The 20,943-nt window shown below is 47.3% G+C and overlaps 1 long non-coding RNA gene across 2 annotated transcripts in view; it reads right to left on the bottom strand.

The window, feature by feature from the left end:
* LOC142008579 (uncharacterized) overlaps positions 1-20,926 on the bottom strand; it is a 30,571-nt gene extending 9,645 nt beyond the window's left edge. The window contains exons 1-2 of one of the 2 annotated variants that reach the window (XR_012644179.1): positions 20,860-20,926; positions 3,946-4,069 (exon numbers count right to left, since the gene is read on the bottom strand). This is a non-coding gene — a long non-coding RNA (uncharacterized LOC142008579). Of the gene's footprint in view, positions 1-3,945; positions 4,070-8,447; positions 8,502-20,859 lie in introns of those variants that run through there. The other variant, XR_012644180.1, reaches the window with a different exon arrangement.
* Positions 20,927-20,943: the final 17 nt, after the last annotated feature.

Raw genomic sequence — 20,943 nt, 5'->3', positions numbered from 1 at the left:
CATGAGCTGCATGTGGCTCTTTTTCAGTTAAAGTGCGGCTCGTGGAGCCCCTCTATGCCCCCTCTATTCTGTGCCTACCAGACTGGGGCTGGGGAAGCTCAGGGTTTTGCCCTGCACCACGGTTGTACAATTAGGTGTCAGCCCAGCTGGGAGAATGTCTAAGGGCTTTAATCCTATGGGATGCACCTGCCAGGGCTTGGGACTTCAGCAGATGCCATCTTTGCAACCCTGGCAGGCATGCCCCAGCTCTTGAACTTCTGAGGATAGTCATATGGAGCTTGGTGGGTCAGTCAGTTTCACCACCCCTGCTTTAAAGTGATCAGACTATAAGGCATATAGCATTGTTTGAAAACATATCTTCAACAGAGAAGTAAGCGCATGAACTTCTGTGTGTAGTTCTACACCTTTTCACTGCTGAGATTTCATTTAACAAATATAGTTTATCACTACGAATAAAAAGTTCTCAGGATCACTGATTTCATCTTTAGAAAGTGTGATTCAAATGGCTTTTCTTCAAATAAATGTTCTTCATAAACCTGTGCTGTCTGGTTTCTTTATACATGTTGTCTATGTCAATGGCAAAAGTGACATGAGATTTACTAGGTTGGTGACATGCTATACATTGCTCTTTGCCATACAACTTGTCAACATCAAGGTCACAGCTTTGTTAAAGAATGAAGATTTACAATATCATTAACAACATGAACATAAACCTCTCTGTAGTTTACTTCTTGAGGTCAACAGCCCAATTTCTTCCCCTTACAGAAGCTGCTAATCAATAATTACTGCTGTCTATGAATAAAGTTCAAACGGAGAAACACTTTCTTTTTATGGTATTATTTTGCTCTTTCTATAGTATCTAACTCTTCTTGACAACAGTAATTAATTTAGCTTCATAACATCCCTGTGAAGGAGGTAAAAATTATTCCATTGGAAGATATGCAAACTGAGGCTCAAGAGAAGTTCAGTGTCTTTCTTGAAGTATCCCAAGAAGGTTCTAGCAGAGCCTAAATATTGCAGGTCTCCCTGACACCCAGTCCTCGTGCTCCAGCCACAAGGCCGTGATGATTTTCACGATGAGCTGGATTTGAGAAGGATTTGTACGATTCCCCATTTTTCCAATCCTCAAAACTAAAGTATGGAAAAACTGTCCTGTCCACATCACAACTTCCATCACTAGCAGCATCAAGGGAAGTGGCACCATTTTCCCAGTTGCATGCACCTAACAGAACTGGGAACAGAACTCAGGCATCAAATCCCTGCCACACAATCATCAAAAATAAAGCATTAATCACGACAGCTATGTCTACATGACAGACATCTTTCAAAATAAGTTCTTCCGGAAGGTCTCTTCTGGAAAAACTTCCTTCGAAAAAGTGCATCTGCACACACAAAAGCGGATTGAAAGATTAAGCTGCTCTTTCGATAGACAGCATCCACACAGCCCCTACTCTTTTGAAACAATGGGTCAGGCATTGAAAAATCTAGTGCCATGAGGATTTATCTTTTGAAAAAGGGCCCCCGGAGTGTCTACACACACTTTTTTTTTTAAAGAAGCTTATGAAAGGAGATGCTCTTCCTCATATGGGAGCGGAAGATGGCTTCCAGAAAAATAGCTGCATTCTTTTGATTTTGGATTGAAAGAGTGCATTTTGTATGTGGACGCTGTGCCTGTTCCTGCAAAAAAATGGCCTGATTTTCCAAAATAACTTGCTAGTGGAGACGCAGCCCCCAGCACTGAGCGTAGCTCATTGTTTGGAGAAACAAGCAGTAATTATAATAATGAAGCCTCTGTTGAGCAGCTGTTACAATATTACAGAGTCAGCCTCTTTTCAACACCCAAGTCACGTTTCTGTAGGGGTGAGCATATTTCCCAAAGAGAAAACAGCATATTCTCAATGCTCGCCCAAGACCCCTCTCCCCATTAAGCTGTTGCCTGTTGCTCGAACCCTGCAGCCGCTCCTTTCCCTGTGAGGCTGTTCCATACTACTGGAACCCTGCAGGTACCCTCTCAGAGGGCTGTTGCCCATTGCTGGAACCCTGCCCTCTCCCAGTCCAGCTCTGCCTCTCACCTGTGAAGGGCTGATATCTCCCCTTTGGCCCCACATCACACACAGTCCCCTACACCAGAGATGGAAAAGTACCCCAAAAGTCACTTGAGTAAAAGTACAGCTGCTTTCAGGGAGGGGGGGGATGTACTTAAGTACAAGTCACCAGTGTCCCTCTGGAAAACTACTTGAGTAATTGATCTGAAGAAATGGGTCTGTCCCACGAAAGCTCATCACTGAATAAATCATTTTGTTAGTCTTTAAAGTGCTACTTTTTTGCTGCTTTGCTTTACTTGAGTAAGAGTACACATACATGCACGCGCACGTCACATCTTAATTGTACTGAAGTATCCAGAAGTGAAAGCTGAGGTACTTTTACTCAAGTAAAGCTCTGGGTACTTTTTCCTCCTCTGCTCCACACTGCACCCTGCTTTTTTGACAAAATTGTGCACTTTTCCTGTTTGCACTGACTGACTGATTGAGTAAGCAAAAGATAATAGGATAAATCCATCCTTTAAAATAAATAAATGAATAAATAAATAAAATCAGAACAGCAGGCACAGGACTTTAAAAAGTGACTTTCCTGGCCAAAATGGGACATATGAGAACCCTATGTTTCTGGTGAATTTATCATACCAGCTGTATTGAACGACCATTGATATTCAAATATAGGATAGGTATGCCAGATTTTTGGTAGCACTTTGTGAAAGTATTAACTAAGCGGTAACCATATACCTAAGCAGCTGTTTTTCCTATTTTGCTGGATGGCAACATTTCTGTAACAACCTTCCATAGGTTTTGGAATGATTCCTCTAATTTTGAGCTATTTTTCTCTTTCCAGTGGGAAGCTATAAGCAGCCTAGCAGATGACAGATTAAGTCTTCATTCCTTTGAGTCTGGCCACTTCTATTAGGAAGCCCAGGAGGACAAGTAAAGGATCATATGGTAATAAATATCTAATATATGGCCCCTTTTTGTCTCAAGAGACAATGGTTAGTAGCAGCGGTGAGGAACTATGGGCAGTGGGCATCTTCTCTCATGGCTTATCTGTCCAATATTGGATTTGCATGGTCAACTGCAATAACCACATGCCAGTCTATTTCCAAATTCTTGAGTCTGAGAATTTTTCCTTCTAAGACGAAGTTCTTTTGTGTAGCCTGCACATATACTATTGAAGGATGAGGTGCCCTGTTGTAGCAATCCTTGCCAGGTATTTAGATCTGATGATGTAGATTCCCAGGATTTTGGATCAATGTTGAATTTTTTCACAGCGTTTTTGCATGTATCCTTGAACCTTAGTTTCGGTCTTCCTCTTGTTCTCAACCCATGTGACAGTTCACTGAAGAGGATTTCTTTGGGAAGCTGTTCGCCACCCATTCTTCTCACATGACCAAGCTACCATAATCCTCTGCTGTTGAGGACCACTATGAGGCTGGGTATGCCAGATCTTAACAGGACATCTGCATTTGAAACTTTATCTTGCCGGTTAATATTCATAATTCTGCAGAAGCAGCCAAGATGAAAGTTGTTCAATTTTTTCTCCTGTTTCGAGCAGATGATCCATGCCGCAGAACCATATAGAGGGATACTCAATACACATGCCTGGTGGATTAGCATATTTGTTTTCACTGTAAGCTTAGGCCTGTTCCATTCTCGTTCTGGAAGTCTGTCAAAAGTAGTGGGTGCCTTCCCAATTCTGATGTTCAAGTTCTAATCATTTGTAAAATTTGATTAGCAACCACATCCCTATACTTTCTACTTGGATGTGTCCACCATATATGCATGAAAGTCTCTTTCACCACAATTTCTCCAACATTTATACTTATTCAACTTCTCTTTATATTTCTAACATGACTGATGTGAGGTACTGTGGAAAGAATATCATAAAGACATTTACCATAATACAAAGTGAAGTTGCTCATCATCTTTTCCACATCAAAGCTCTTTCTTCTTGTGCAATCTGTCAATCCAAATGTTTTACACCATGTCATACATGGACACTTCTTTCTTCAGAATGTTGGCTGCAAAGATAGAAATAAATTGGTATCATTACCCTGCCCTGAAATCTACCAAAAGCCAGCGCTTCTCAAGTTTCTTTATGAAAAAGCTCCACTATAATGTTCATAAACATAATGTCAACTTTGAAAATACTGGTATCAAGTTTCTTTGGCTATGTTTACACAAGAAGCATCAATTGACAGAAGTGACTGTCAGAACTTCTGTCGATAGATTGCGCCCACACATAAAAGCAGACTGATAGAGCAAGCTGCTGTCAACAGAGAGCAGCCTGACTGCCTAGCCCTCTCTTGACAGAATGGCAGACCAGAAGCTCTGCAAACAGGGCTGCCCGGTGAACCAGAAGCCCTCTCTGTCAACAGAAGGAGCATCTACATGACTGTTTTCTCAACAGAACACTGTTGAGAGAGGTGTTACACCTGAACAGGGAGAGGTATAACACTGCCAGAGGATGTGCTGAGTTTTGTCAACAAACTGTTGACAAAGCTCATTTTGGGTGCAGATGCTCTACAGTTTTTCCCAACAAAAGCCCAGTTTTGCCAGGAAAAGCCTGTCATGTAGACGTAGCCTTTGTGAATAGTTGGCTAGTCATGTTTATCCTTGGCTCACCCAACCACTAAAACTCTAGTTTGTGATTTGATTTAAAGTCTGGATTATTTGCAATGAGTTTCATTGGCCAAGAAAAATACTGCACTTTGAGTTCTGTTCAAAACCAAAGTAGTCCTTGCTGAAGGATGTGATTTTTTTATTAATCTGTGGTAAGCCAGCAATATTTACATTGCCACCTTTTTCTTATTCAATAAGAACCCAGGGTTTGGCTGAATTAGAACACTCCAATCCACCAATGTTTTGAGCTAGCTGGCTCGATATTTGGAACAGCTCATCCCCACTGCTTAGTGTACGTGTACAAAGTATCTGCTACTCAGTCTTTTTCCCACACAAATTTTAACAACTGCCCTGTTCTAATTCAGCCAAAGATAGCCTTGTCCGAGTAGTCACTTTAACTATTTTTTTCTAACCAATACATTGTATATTTCCCATATACCCCAAATATTTTTTCATTTGCTGAAACAGCAACTTGAAGTGTACATCATATAGCTCTTGTAGATTGATTTAGAGTTGAATTTGCCAGTATTTTGTAGAATTTGTTGCCCATTTGCACCCAAATGTTTTATGGATAGTGACTCTGAATGCAGCACATTTATAGCTAGTACTTCCTATCTGACATAATTTACTTTAAACCAGACACTATCCTAAAATCATGGATACTTTTTAGATACAAATTTTAGAGAAATGTTCAGGTTAGATAAAAATAACATGTCATTAGTGTTGTTTCTGATGTATTCCTTCAAGTTCTATTTTCATGATATATTGATTAGTCTTTCCTTTGTGCAAAAAGCTCCATAGCTAATGTAAAGAGTAAAAGAGGCAATAAACATCCCTGCTTAGTTCCCATGTGTAATTCAAACAGGAAAGAATTAACATCATGGGGCTGCACAGCACCCTCTGGGCTGGCATAAAGAGCTGTTATCTATTTGAGGAACTGGAGAATCATTGTGTATATAAAACAGTAAGTTCCACTCCATTCAATAAAGAGCTCTCTTGTGTCCAGCAATAAAGGTAATGGATCACTTTTTGATCTGTTAAGATGAATGATTCCTAGTACTTTATTAATATTATCTGACAGTTGTTTATCATTAATGAGTCACATTGTTCTGGGTTTATATAAATCAGACCATGGATTACAATTAGGTAGTATTTGTGATAAAATCTTTGTAACATATATAGGGGTGGAATAAGGTAAGGTCTTTTCCAGCTGTAAGGAGAATAGTAGGTAGCTTCTTTCACATAGGCTACGTCTACACTAGCACACTACATCGAAGTAGCCTATTTCGAAGTAAGAACACCGAAATAGGCTACTTCGACGCGTATCGTCTACACTTCCTCCAGGGCTGGTGCCGTTAATGTTCAACGTCGAAGTAGTGACAGGGAGCAGCGAAAGGAGCTGCCCCAGAAGGAAATGCAGAACGTCCATACACACAAGCGCTCCCCATTGAAAAAAGGGGCCAGCAAACCCCACGGACCGGATCACAGGCTGGACTAGCCCTTCCAGGGCAACAGCAAGCCGCTCCTTTAAAGAGCCCCTCCCAGACACACCCGGCCTGCACAGCACGAGGTCTGCAGAGCAGTAGCCACTCTCTCGCAGACCAAGTCACAGCAGATATGGACACCCAGCAGCAGCAGCAGCAGCAGCAGGAAGAGGAGGCCCTCCAGGTAGTCATCCAGGGGGCAAGTGCCCTGCTGGGTGCTGCCTGGGAGGCCGCCCAGTGGTTCCTGCCAGAGGAACCCTCCCTGGAGGCAGAGGGGGACGCCTCTGACCTCCGGGGTCTCCTCCTCCCCTGCTGGCTGCTCCTCCGCCTCTGGAGCTACCCCACCAGCTCCGAGTGGTGGGAGCAGCGGTTCATGCGGGAGTGGGACGATGATATGTGGCTGCAGAACTTCTGCATGTGCTGACAGATCTTCCTGGAGCTCTGCCAGTGGCTCACCCCCACACTGAGGCACCACGACACCTGGATGTGGTGCGCCCTCCCCGTCGAGAGGAGGGTCGCAATAGCCGTCTGGAAGCTGGCCACTCCAGACAGCTATCGCCCCGTGGGACACCAATTTGGAGCAGGAAAGGCCATGGTCAGGGCTGTTGTCATGGAGGTAAGGAGGTCTGGGCATGCACCCACTGGGGGGCAGGGGAGCCGGATATGGGTCTGGGGAGGGAGGGGCACCAGAGAGGGAGGGACTGGGTCGGGGGGGTACCCAGGGAGGTGCCCAGGAGGGGGGCCTGGGGGAAGGGCCCTGGGGCACCCTGCACAGCCTCATGGGTACTGTGTTCCCTCCCCACAGGTGGTCCATGCGCTTAACGCCATGCTGCTCCAGAGGGTCGTCCGACTTGGGGACCTGGATGCAGTCATCGCCGGATTCGCCGCCATGGGGTTCCCGAACTGCTTAGGGGCCCTGGATGGGACCCACATCCCCATCCGCACCCCGGACCACAGCGGAGGAAGATACATAAACTGCAGGGGCTACCACTCCGTGGTCCAGCAGGCCATGGTGGACAGTTGGGGCCACTTGCAGGACGTGTACATGGGCTGGCCCGGCTGCACACACGATGCCTGTGTTTTTAGGAACTCGGGCCTGTGCCACCAGCTGGAGGCGGGGACCTACATCCCCCAAGGGAGATCCCTCTGCCTTGTGGCAGATGCGGCCAACCCCCTCCAGTCCTGGCTCATGCGCCTGTACATCGGTTCAACGCCCGCCTGAAGCATACCCACCAGGTGGTGGAGAGGACATTCGGCCATCTGAAGGGCCGCTGGCAGTGCCTCCTTGCCCGACTGGATGTCAGCCTCCAAAACATCCCCCAGGTTGTGGATGCATGCTGCACGCTCCACAACATTGTTGAGAGCAAGGGGAAGGCTTTCATCCAGGGGTGGGTGGTCGACGCCGGCACGGGCTTCCCCCAGCCGGCCGCCGCACCCAGCCGCCAGGCCCACCATGAGGGGGTACAGGTCCGTGAGGCCCTGTGGGCCCACTTCGATCAGGGAGACCCCTGAGCACCTCCCTGGCCTTCCCTGGAAGACCCTCCCACACACAGCCCGCACACCGCCCCCAACACCCACACACCTCCAGCTTTTTGGAAAATAAAACCTTTTTTTTTCCGAAAACTGCTAACTTGTTTTGTGTACAACAGAAACTGCAACCAATATACAAAAAGGGGGACAACTATATACATGGGGAACAACTATATGCATGGGGCCCCGGCGGATGGCTCGGCCGTTGGCCCATCAGTCTGGGGAGGGCGTAGAGGGGCGCAACCCCCCCATAGGTACGGCTCGTGACCCCCCCGCCCCATGTCTGCAGTCCCCAGTGTGGCTGGCTGGGGGCTGGGAGGACCAGCAAGTACGGCTGGGATGCCTCCACTGGCCGGTCTTCAGCCCCAGTGGGCTCTGTGGAGCTTGCAGGTGGCGAGGCGGGTGCAGCGGCAGGCGGGGCGACAGGCGGCGAGGTGGGCGGGGTGGCAGGCGGGGCAGCAGGAGGCAAGGTGGATGGAGCAGCGGGGAGGGCAGGCTGGGGGCCAGCAGAGGGCGGGAGCCAAGCGATGGCCTCCCGGATCGACCTGGCTATGTCCCGGAAGACCCCCATGAAGTCCTCCCATGCTGCCCAGCACCGAGTGGACTCCTCCCTGTCAAAGCAGAGTCTCTCCTCTACCACCTCCGCCTGCCGCTGGAGAGCTGCCAGGAGCTGGGGGTCCACAGGGGCCATCCCCAGGGTCTGGCGGTGGCGGGACTGTCCCGTTGCCCTTGGGGGTGTCTCCAGGCGCTGGTGGTGGCTGACCTCCAGTGGGCTGTCGGGGACAACGGAGGGTGCCTGGCTGCTGGGGGCGTCGGATGCTGCAGCTGCAGAGAAGGAGAGAGGGAGGGGAAGGCTGTTAGTACAATGCCCTGGCCAATGGCCCATTCCCCTCGCCCCCGCCTTGGGTGCTGGGTCTCCGTCCTCATCTGTGATGTCCCTGTTGGCTGTCCCCATAGCATTGTCCTCCTGCCCTCGGGGTTAAGGCACAGTGCTGTCCATGAGTGCAGGTGCTGATGGGCGCTGATGGCCATGTCTCCATCCTGGGACTGTGCTGTGGCTGGGCAGTTGCGGGTTGGGGTCCACAGGGGTGTGTGAGGCTCCCAGTCGTGTCTGGTGCCCCCGGCCCATGGCCCACGGGTGTGTGCTCTGTGGGGTTCGTACCTGACTGTCCATTGCCGCAGTTGGGGGAAGCCCGGTGGGGCTCCTCGGGTGGGCCCCAGGATGCGGGGCTGGCCTCCGGGCCGGACTCCAGCTCCAAGGCCTGCTGGGACTCGTCGGCCGTGGTGTCAAGGGTGGCCGGGGGGAGGAGGTGTCCCAGGGGCCCAGGATGGCCCTGAGCTCCCTGTAATAGGGGCAAGCGGCGGGGGCAGCCCCAGACCGGCTGGCTGAGTCCCGGGCCGGGGCATACCCCTGCTGCAACTCCTTCACCTTACTCTGGACGTGATCCAGAGTGCAGGCAGGCTGACCCCGGGTGGCCAGGCCCCCAGCCAGTCAGGTGAATGCTTCTGTGTTCTGCTGCTTGCTCCCCATCACGTGGAGCACCTCCTCCTCGCCCCAGGGCCCCAGCAGGTCTCAGAGCTTGGCCTCCGACCAGGAGGGGCTCCGCCTCTTTTTGGCCCCCGCTTGGCTGCTGGGGGTGCCTGGGTCCCCTCAGGAGGGGAGCCCTGGGGGCACTCGGGGGGCTGGCTCAAAGCCATGGGTGGTGGCAGTGCAGATCGGGGCCTCTGGAAAGCGTGCAGGGCTAGCATGTGCGTGTGCTGCTGCCTGCACGCTCTCAGCTTCCCGCCACAAGAAATCCGGGTTCATGGTGCCTTTAAGGCTGCTGCACACAGGGACCATAGAGCCCCGCAGAGGCTGGACAGAGCGTCTCAACCCCTCAGCTGATGGCCGCCATGGAGGACCCCGCTATTTCGAAGTAGTGGGACACAGATCGTCTACACACACCCTACTTCAACGTTCAACGTCGAAGTAGGGCGCTATTCCCATATTCGGATGGGAACAGCAATTTTGACATTTCGCCGCCTAACGTCGATTTCAATGTCGAAATAGCACACGGTGCGTGTAGACACAACAGGTGCTATTTCGACGTTATGCTGGCTACTTCGAAGTAGCCGGCTAGTGTAGACGCGCCCATACAGTGGAAATTCCTTCACTGATTGAGGACCTAGTGGTATCTGCTTAAATTCTTCGTAAAATTCAGCTGGAAAGCCCCCAAGTTCTGGAGTTAACACCTTCCTATTCTTGCTACTGTCTCTCAGATTTCTTCTTTCTTTTTACCATTATTAATTTCATGTCTTTCACAAGCTGATACTTCCAGATATTTTTCAATACTTCAGAGCTTTGAGAATAGATATTTTTATCATAGGCAGTAAAAGAGACACATTTCATTGGCTTATATAATTATCTTTTACTGAATAAGTGAAATAGACGGAGTAATATGTGGCTCTTTAATCATTTTAAGCTTGCTAACTAGTGACTGATCACTTTTATTTCCTTTTTCATAAAACAACTGTTTCATTGGAAACTGACAGACATCAACTTATTCAATTAAACATCAGCTAACTGTTGATCTGCGATCAGACACTTTTTCCTTTATAGACTTTCAGACAGTCTTTATTCCAGATATATATTCTAATGACCCAAGATGGTGAAATTTCCATGAGCTATAGAACACAGAAAAGATATTTAGTTTTGGGAAAACTTCAGTGAAAAGGATATACTCTTAGTTTCTGATATTCTAAAATTAATTTCTTCTCCTTCTATTTCGGGCATTGTACTGTTGGCTTCTGGTCCATACTTGACAATCTATTCCCTCCTAAAACTGATACTGTTTTATGACAGTTTGTTTCCTTGGAAGTTTTATTCCATGCCAGAATACAAGGGTTCAGTTCACACTGGCTATAAAAGCATCATTGGTAAGATGACCATCCATCCCTAAAAGGTGTCCCTACTTATTTTTTTAAAAGGGCCTAATTGTCCCATATTTGGGCCCCTCCTTCACCTGCTGACTTTTTCCGCCCACAGCTGCTGGCTGGAGAGCACTCGACTGCTGCATCCATGCCACTTCCCCTGGGCTCCAGGTGGGAGGGTGGGTGGCTGCTGCTTCCCTGGGGCTCCGGCAGTGGGAGTGCTAGTGGTTGCCGCTTCTCCAGGGCTGGACGAAGGAAACACCGGTGGCTGCCACCTCCTTCCCGGCTCCCTGGGGCTTGGTGGAGCTGGGAGGAGCTGCCCCTCCCCCATCATATCCCCCTGTCCGGTATTTGTGACAGGGAGATATAGTCACCCTAATCATAGGTGTCCTTTATGCAGTCATTCAGAACATAGAGAAGATGAATAGTTTTCAAAGTTGACTTGTTGCTCTCAAAACTGTTTACAGTAAATGACTGTTTTGAGGACGTGAACTGTTTCTCTATAACCTGAAGCAGAAATGTAGGCAGGAATGTTCTTGAGGAAAATTCAGAGTGAAGCAGTCAAAGTAGCTTTAGGGGGTGCTAATGTTTTCCTTATTCCAGGAAAGTTCCTTGTTTGGTGTTAGGAGAAATCAACCTGTCACTGGCACATGATTGCATTATCAACCCCAACATCATGGACGTGTGCTGCTAGCTTATGTAAACAAGGCAGTGAAACAGGATATTTTCATTGCCCCAGCTGAGAGAAAAGGAAATCTCCTGCTCCAATGCCTTTCCCATGGGACAAAGGGCTCAAGATATAGTGGAACCTTCTGTGGCAGAGCCACTGTCATTTACCACGGCTACAGGTACACTACAGAAATCTTTCAAAAGAAGCCATTCCAGAAGATCTCTTCCGACAAAACTTCTTTCAGAAAACAGCATCCACGCACAAAAAAGTGGATCAAAAGAGTGATCTGTTCTTTCAAAAGAGAGCATCCACACAGCCCCCACTCTTTTGAAAGAACGGGCCAGGGATTAAAAAAATCAGGCCCCATGAGGAGTGCTCCTTTGAAAGAAGGGCCCTGCAGAGTGTCTACACACGTTTTCTTTCAAAAGAAGGCATTCTTCCTGAAACAGGAAAGGAAGAGTGATTTTGAAAGGAGCGCCGCATTGTTTTGATTTACTTTAAAAAGAACGCTTTTCCTGCGTAGATTGCTCCATGGGATCTTTTGAAAGAATTTGCTCATGTAGACGCAGCCTGTATGTTTGGATCCTATTGTGCTGGGTGCTGTCATTCAAGAAATGTGAATGTTACTTAACATCTGGTGTGGTGCTACTGTATGGGACAAGAGGGTGCCAAGATGTAGTGAGTCTATGTCCAGGAGGCACCCTGACGTACAGCTCAGTAGACCCAATGTAGTGTGGAAAATGTAACAATACTAAATACATGAGTGGCCCTCGCATACCCTAGTAGCGAACATAAAGGAACTACTGCTGGTTCTTGCTTGGAAACATTTCCTTTAGCTCAAAGAGCAAAGCTGTAGATTTGGAGATAAAGAAGATCCTAGGCTCAGCTCTCCAGAGGAGGATATGCAATTTATCTGGTAACTTGACTATATGATATGGGTGAGTGCAGAGCTCAAGAGAACAACCAAAGACAATCTGATGTCTAGCAACCACAATGAATTGCTTTAAGATTTTCAGCTGACACCATTGAGAAGTAATTTATGAATAACAGATTTCATATGCACATTAGCACTGGGTCACATGCTGACAAAGAAAGTTACATACAGTTCTGTGAAGAACAGCATCCAGCCACTGGACTGCATCTATTCAGTAGAGGCAGCAGCACCATCTCTGTGGCGTAACTGAGAAAACTATTTCCTATTGAAGGGAGAGGTGCATTCTTGGGTCAGAAGGGAGGCAAAAAACTGGAAAAGAAATTTTAAAATACTAAATCTGAAGAACTACAGTGAGGATGGATCAATTAAAAAAGGAAAAGCGAGTGATTTTTGTTCCAGCACAGCAAAAACCTCTCTGACCCATTGCTATCTGGTCCACTCACAGCCATGCCCTGTATTTCTATTCCCCCACTTCATACATCATACTACAATTTCATACAAAGGATTTTCAGAGACTCCACACAGCCATATGGACTGGGAAGGACAGATGGCAGCCCTTTCTCTCTCCAGGATGTAGTGTCTGGGATTCAGCAGATGCCAGAACTTTGCACTCTCTCCAGGGATCCACCATCGATGATGGAAGATCTAGCTTCAGAGCATATTCAGAAGGAACAGCAACGAAGGGTCCTGTGGCACCTTAGAGGCTAACAGAAAAGTTTTGAGGACCCTTTGTTGCTGTTACAGATCCAGACTAACACGGCTACCCCTCCTATACTATTCAGAAGGAAGGCTCTCATCTGCAGAGGGACATTGCCCACAGACGGACACAACCAGGAAATGGACTGTCCCAAGCTGAAATTAAGAGGGGTCACTGATACTACAGTGAAGAAAGCAGTCTAAGATGCAATATATTTAAGCGTCACAGTGTAAATTAAATAACCCAATAAATGTTCTGCCTTTTTATCTCTCACTGACCAAATCTACTTCCTTTATTGTGATGCACCAAATCCCAAAGCACTTACAAGCCATTCAGGGAATGCTGAGCAAGCACTGAAATGCAATCGCTTTGGGCAGACTGTGGTAGCTGCTTAACAATTAATAGCATAAACTCACAGAAGTCGGGAACACAAAGGGTAGGGGAATCTCCTGTCTGATTAATTCCCCTTTACAGTTTCATAAAAGCAGAATGAAACTATTCAATTTGGAATCTGGCCACAATCTTCAGGCTAACATCTCCAAGGCTATGTCTAGATTATAGGTATTTGTCAACAGAAGCTCTTGTCAGAAGATATCTTCCAATGAAACTTCTGTTAACAGATCACAGCCAAACTCCCGTTAACAGATTATGGCCAAACTCCCAAGAGGATCTTCCAATAAAAACTCTGACAGGCAGAAGCACAGCAACCAGAAGCACAGCAGACAGGGCTGCCCGGTGTCCCGGAAGCCCTGCCTGTCAACAGAGGGCCCCCAGAACATCCAGACCAGCCTTCTGTGGACAGATCTCTGTTGACAGAGGTGTTATGCCTCTTGGGCTACGTCTACACGTGAACGCTACATCGAAATAGCTTATTTCGATGTAGTGACATCAAAATAGGCTACTTCGATGAATAACGTCTACACGTCCTCCAGGGCTGGCAACGTCGACGTTCAACATCGACGTTGAGCAGCACCACTTCGAAATAGGCACTGCGAGGGAACGTCTACACGCCAAAGTAGCACACATCGAAATAAGGGTGCCAGGCACAGCTGCAGACAAGGTCACAGGGCGGACTCAACAGCAAGCCACTCCCTTAAAGGGCCCCTCCCAGACACAATTGCACTAAACAACACAAGATCCACAGAGCCAACAACTGGTTGCAGACCCTGTTCATGCAGCATGGATCCCCAGCTGCAGCAGCAGCAGCCAGAAGCCCTGGGCTAAGGGCTGCTACACACGGTGACCACAGAGCCCCGCAGGGGCTGGAGAGAGAGCGTCTCTCAACCCCTCAGCTGATGGCCGCCATGGAGGACCCCGCAATTTCAATGTTGCGGGACGCGCAACGACTACACGGTCCCTACTTCGACGTTGAACGTCGAAGTAGGGCGCTATTCCTATCCCCTCATGGGGTTAGCGGCTTCGACGTCTCGCCGCTTAATGTCGATGTTAACATCAAAATAGCGCCCAACACGTGTAGCCGTGACAGGCGCTATTTCGAAGTTAGTGCTGCTACTTCGAAGTAGCGTGCACGTGTAGACACGGCTTTGGGGAGCAGGATAAGACTGTTGACAAAAGTGCTGCATTCTGTTGATTTACTGTTGACAGCACGCCTTGGGAATCTGGACACTCCATGGGTTTATTGACAAAACCCTCTGGTGTAGACAAAGCCCAAGTACTGTTGCACAAATGGCCAGGTCCTCAGCTGCTCCAACACACTAGCAACACCCTGCCCTGATGCAGAAAAGGTATTGCCCTCTGTTTAATAATCCATGCTACTTTCTCCAGATCCTTATTTTCCCGTTTCTTTGCTAAACTCTCTTCTGGAACACAACAAAAGGCCATTTTTTCTCTCTATAAGTAAGGGAAACTAGAGCATGTTATTTCCTGTGGTCAATGGGACAGAGAAGAAGACTTTCTCTGGGGATATGTCATCACTGCAGAGTTAGCCTAGGTTCCAAATGGATATTATCCTAATCCTCCTCCTATCCTAAATTCCCTCCAAACTGCACAGCCATGCAGTAGCCTATCAAAGGCTGTGCAGGTGCTCAGAGCTGTGGCAGGGAGCGGTGCCTCCCAGGCCTGCTGTGCTCTAGCCATAGAGCTGCTGCAGTGGTGGGCAAAAGTGCCTTTGCAACAGCCTCCACCCAGGTAATCGTGCAAGGAGAAGACTGTGGGAGGGGAACATTTCTCCCCACTGCAGCTCCAGAGCAGCCTGCATCCTAAACTCCTCATGCCTAGTCCTACTCCATAACTCAGACCCCCCCAGCTACAGCCCACTCACCCCTCTACACTCCAACCCTGGCCCCACCCTCACCACACATCACCTCCATATGGGTACACATAAAAATTAATTTCAAATATACACGGAAAAATCTAGAGGGAACACTGCAATCTATATCCACACAAAATCTCTGACCAAGTCTGATGATGCTTTCAGTCTGGTGATCCTCTCGGCTTCCAGCTAGAGCCTGAGAGACACACTCTTTCAGGTTGGTAGCCTTCCCGTTTTGCAGTGAGGGCACAGTCTGACCAATTAGATTGCTGGTAGTACTCTAATGCCTTCCCATCATTCCCTCAGCAACCCAAGACAGAGAAGTTCACCCACAATTCAGCATTAGAGAACCATTGCTCATCTTACTGCAGTATAAGGAACTGTGGGATACACTCCCACAAGTCCTAGTAGCATACATGGACTAGTGAGGACGCAGTAACTCATACAGGGCTCTGTAATATCGTAGCTCACTTTTGGGAGCCAGTGCTGAGCCACAGCTACCGACCACCTGAGATAACGCTGATAACTCTGGCTTGTCTACATAGGAAAATTATTCTGGAATAAAGTAGGGGATGAATCTAAAGCACCATTGCTATTCCAGAATAACTCCTCATATAGACACTTTCATTTCAAAATTAACAGTGAAAACTGGGCTAAACTAAACCAGAAAAAGGTACTTTTATTCCAAAATAAGTTGTTCACACAGGCTGTTTCTACACAGGCCACTTTCTCCAAAAGTGGCGTGGTAATACACAGCCGGAAATATGCTAATGAGGTGCAGATGCAAATTCCCCACACCTCATTAGCATACGGTCACATGATTTGGAGTCTGGAAGACCATTCTTCCGGACTCCAAAACGCCGGTTAGAAACGCGGCCCCCGGGTGTCTTCCGGAAGGAAGTCCTTCTTCCGGAGGCCCCTTCTTCCCAAAAATTTTCAGGAAGAAGGGGCATCCGGAAGAAGGACTTCCTTCCAGAAGTTCCCCCAGGGCTGCGCTTCTAAACGGCATTTTGGAGTCCAGGAGAACGGTCTTCCAGACTCCAAATCACGTGACCGTATGCTAATGAGGTGCGGGGAATTTGCATCCACACCTCATTAGCATATTTCGGGCCATGTATTACCATGCCACTTTCGAAGAAAGTGGCCTGTGTAGAAACGGCCATAGGGAATTACTCTAGAGCAGCTACCTGCTCAATTTCACTGTGTAAATAAGACTTCATGCATCTCCTCCCCACACACTACATCCACGCAGTCTAGAGATCAACAACCAGGGTTTCTATGTCTGGTTTCACAGATCTTTGGAAAAAGTTTCCATCTTGCTTTGTGCCTGGGACATAGTTCTTTTCCATCAGAGCCTGACCCTAGTCCTCCACCCATCCTTCTTCTTATGGAAGGTACATGCTTTTGGCAGCCTCCTCTGCAGCGGGGAGAATTGTTCATTGCTCTGATGGGGCTCTGAAGACTGCAGTTAGCAAAGGGTGGTTCAGGCCAAGCTGCTTGCTCTGTCTTCCAAAAATTTCACTTCATCCCGTCTAACCAGTGACAGAGTAAGGAAAAGCAACAAGTCTGGGTTCAGTGTAGCCTCTTCCCAATGGGCCCATCAGATTCCAAAAGCTGTGGAACATTCCACTTCTCATCCCACTAAGGTGGTCACACTCCTGTGAACATAGAACCAGGAAATCTTACACATATGTAAGGAATGTGGCAGCAGGAATGCAGTGCTGCTGAAGGCTGGGAGGAATGTGTCTCCCAGAGATCATTTGCATGAGAATGCAAAGGTGTGCATGTGTGATACCTTTCAGGCAAAGCCTAATGGATAGCAAGTAAGCCATAAGATTTTTGTCTATTGTAAACACATTGTAAAATCACAATTTAAGCTGACACTCAGTGTGGGAGTTGTGGGATCTCACCAACGCTCTGGGTTATTGTGGGGGACAGGGCAGTCGCCATAGCTGCTAAGGCATTGATTAGACAGGGCTCCCTGGTTTAAAGCATTGTAAGGCAAGAGAGGGAGAGGTATTAGTTGAGTCTGTTTGCTGAGTGCCTTGCAGCTATAAGCCTGGTTTGACCAGCTCTCACCACCTGTTGAAAGATAGAGTTGGATACTAGGGTTTTCATGAAACTCCACATTAAGAACTGAAATCACAGAGTGGCAGCTGAGGCCACGCAGAGCTGAAATCACAGGGTTTTGCTTCAGGGTGATCCCCAAGTAGCATGGCCGGTAGGAGGAGCAGTGGATGATGGTGACTGGCTGGTGGGAGGAGTAGCCAGCAGCCAGCAGGTGGCAGTCAGTGGGATACTGCAAGAAAAGTGGACAGCTAGTACTGCCCTGGTGATGTATCTGTGGGCTCTGGGTCCGGGACTGCACCACAAGGGGTACACCCTGTAACTGTGCGTTGGGTAAAGGCCAAGAGCCCCAGCAAGAGACTTGGTTCTATAGCGTATGGGGATGGTATCTTGTTAAAGGGGTTTGTCTGTCCTTTGCTTAGATATGCTGCATCTGTCACAGTAAACTTGGGGTAGGTTATTGTCATTAAATAAGCTGTTTCTATCTCAGACTCCGTGCTTGCAAGCGGGGGTGGGGGGAGAACTGCCTTACAGGCACCCAGCAAGTGGGGTGAGATTGTCCCAGGTCACTGGGTGGGGGCTCAAGCCAGTTGGTTGTATCCTTGACAGGAAACCCCCTAGGAGCTGAACACAGCCCTTCTGGCAGGCACCTGGCATTAACAGAAGGGTTACACATACATATCTCAGCTTGTCACACAGTAACTAACTAAATGGTACCAGGCATAAGAATTAATACCAGTGATTGAAATCTAATAATTAAATAACACTCTTTTATAGGGCATGACATACTCAAAAGCCTTTACACACATCACCTCATGAAGCAATATAATCTACCTGGGAAATGGGTGTGTATTATAAATCATGTTTTTCAAAGATGCGAAATGAGGGGACAGAAATGCAGAAATAGAATTACTCCATGGCCATACAACAAGCCCGAGACAGAGCTTAGAATAGAATCCAGGTCTGACTTTCAATCCTGTGTTCTATTCCATAGACCAGGATACAGAAGAGGGGAAAACGGTCCTTCTGAACATTAGCCGGACTCCCTGAAACAGACATAATCAACTTTAAAAGTGTACTTGCAAGTAATAAATTACATCAACATATGTTTTACACCACATATTATTTATTATAGATTAATTTCAGTTTTAAAATACATTTTACTTCTATTGTGCTCTTTGTTCAACTTAGTCAGTTTCAGTATTATTTTACATTCAACTTTTCTATGTGACTGTGCAATCCTTAGCTTCCAAACCTTGAAAGGAAATATTTATTCATATTTATTTTTAATATTCACACTTTCATCAATGTCCCACTAACATCTTCATTACCAAGCTGAAAGGAAAGGGGAACGGGCATGTCAATGAAATATGCAAATGATGCAACACTGCGAGGAACTGTAAATATCAGTGAGGACTGGGAAATCATTTAAAAGCATATAAAAAGTTTGGAAAGGTGGACAAGACAGCATAAAACTCAGTTTAATGTAGACAGATACAAACTATTACATCTGGGGAAGGAAGTCCAAAACACAGGCACAGGGACAAACCTGGGAAGTAGCAGCAGCCAGCCTCTTCCACTCCTACATTTTGGAGCATGGGCCATCATTGATGACCATTCACCATCAGAACCACTCTCCCAACTCCTGCTGCTGCTGCTCTAAAACACCTCTCTCTGGTCTAGGCCCTCACCTGAAGGTAAGGCAGATCTGTGTCCCTACCAGCAAGGAGCTCTGCCCATGTGCCCTGCCCTGAAAATCATAGGCCCACAAAGCTTCTCATGCCATTGTGACAACTCCTCCTGCAGGCAGCAACATCATCTGATGCTCACAATCAGCTTGTGAAAGCAAACAATATTATAACCCTTCCTTCCCCTGACTGCTTGGAAGGGCCTCCTTTTGCTCACCACTACCCCAATGCTGAGGGGGCTGCCATCAATTCCTACCTATGCCACTACCCCACATCCTCTTGCAATGTCTCACTCTTCCCATCCCCACTTCACAGTTCCACTGCTGCTCCTCCCAGGCTCAGTGTCCATCTAGAAACCTGAACCACAGAATGGCAGTCATTTTGCCTGGTTTAAATCTCATTGAGAAGAATGGGAAGTAGCAGCTACTTTTATTCTAAGGGCACTCCCACTTCCACATACAGATAGCATGTAAGGAAATCATAGCCATCTTCCTGGCTTCACGCTTTATTGACAATAAACGAACATGGTGGCCATTTTGAGTAGGTGAAAATTTGAACTGGCACTTTTCATCTGTTGCTTGTAGGGAGACCAGATGTCTCAATTTTAAAGGAACAATCCCAATATTTGTGACTTTGTCACATATAGCTGCTAATTACCACTCAGCCCATCCCAATCTCACAATTGCTCTCTGGCCACTCTATTTGCATGGGACAGATAAAACCACACCCCACAATTGCTAGTCACTATATTATCATGGCCATTGCCAATAAATTTATTGCCCGTGTCTGCTTCCTGAGTATCATAGTGCTGTGCATGCACTTGACCAGTGTTTCTGAAACTATGTTCTGCGGAACACTGGTGTTTAATGAACAACTTGCAGGTGCTGCGAGCATCTGACACTTTTTTTTATATCACTCACAGATGGTGTATATTTTGTTATTAAAACCCGATACAGTGTTACCTCTTCAACCTGTTTAAATTACTTGGTTTTGGTTTTGCTGTACATATTGCTTTTTTTTTCAGCCTGACAACAATTTTTTGAAGAAAATTGTCATAGGTGTTCTACATTAAAAATATTATTATTTGCTGTTTCATGGTCTCAGAAAGTTTAAATGCTGCAGCTGACTAACAGTCTAAGTCAACTAGCCAGATTTCCTCAGAATACACTGCTGCCAATGTAACTGAAAATCACAGCTGTTGCATAACTCAGTCACTCAGTTCTGTTCTGTTTATTCCCTCTGAAACACCTGACACCGACCACTGCTAGAAAGCAGGCTATTAGATTGGATGGACCACTTGTCTGACCCACGATGGCTGTTATCATTTTATCCCAAACCATGCTGGCCACAAATCCCAACATTTCCCACCTGCAAACACATTGTTTCTTCTTCCTGCATAATCCAGGAGTCTTAGTTTCCTTATTATGTACTCTCACAACTGCCCCAACAATATGATGTATATTACTGCTGCACATGGAACATTGCCTGTTCCCTCTCATTAGAGCTGGGATCTCAGCATCAATGTCTGTCTATGCTAGGAATTAGCTTCAATTTCAGCCACGGTGTGCCTACCCCAGAGCCAGCTGGGAAGGGTACCGATTAGGGCCGTTTTCTCCACTCATGGCCTCGCCCCATCCCCCACAGCTTAGATTTATTATCAAAACCAAGAAGTCCAGGGGCACCTTATAGACGAACAGATATTCTGGAGCATAAGCTTTCCTGGGCAGAGACCCAAGCGGTCTTTTGCCCACGAAAGCTTATGCTCCAAAATATCTGTTCGTCTATAAGGTGCCCCTGGACTTCTTGTCGCTTTAGAAGATACAAACCAGCTCGGCTCCCCCTCTGATAGGTTCATTATCTGCTCCCCGCAGCAAAATACCCGGCGATGGCCCTGCCGAGCCCTTGCAGAGAAGAGTTAAGTACCGACAATCAATTACCTCCCCAGCTCGACATTGCCCTAGGGGTTTGACCAACGCAGCTCGCTCCGCACGGAAGCAGCACGACGGCTGCCCAGGCTGCGG

Source organism: Carettochelys insculpta, chromosome 2 (genome assembly GCF_033958435.1).
Source record: "Carettochelys insculpta isolate YL-2023 chromosome 2, ASM3395843v1, whole genome shotgun sequence".
NCBI lineage: Eukaryota > Metazoa > Chordata > Testudines > Carettochelyidae > Carettochelys > Carettochelys insculpta.
Note: the sequence above shows the minus strand (reverse complement) of the source record. Positions and strands in the feature narration are given on the sequence as shown.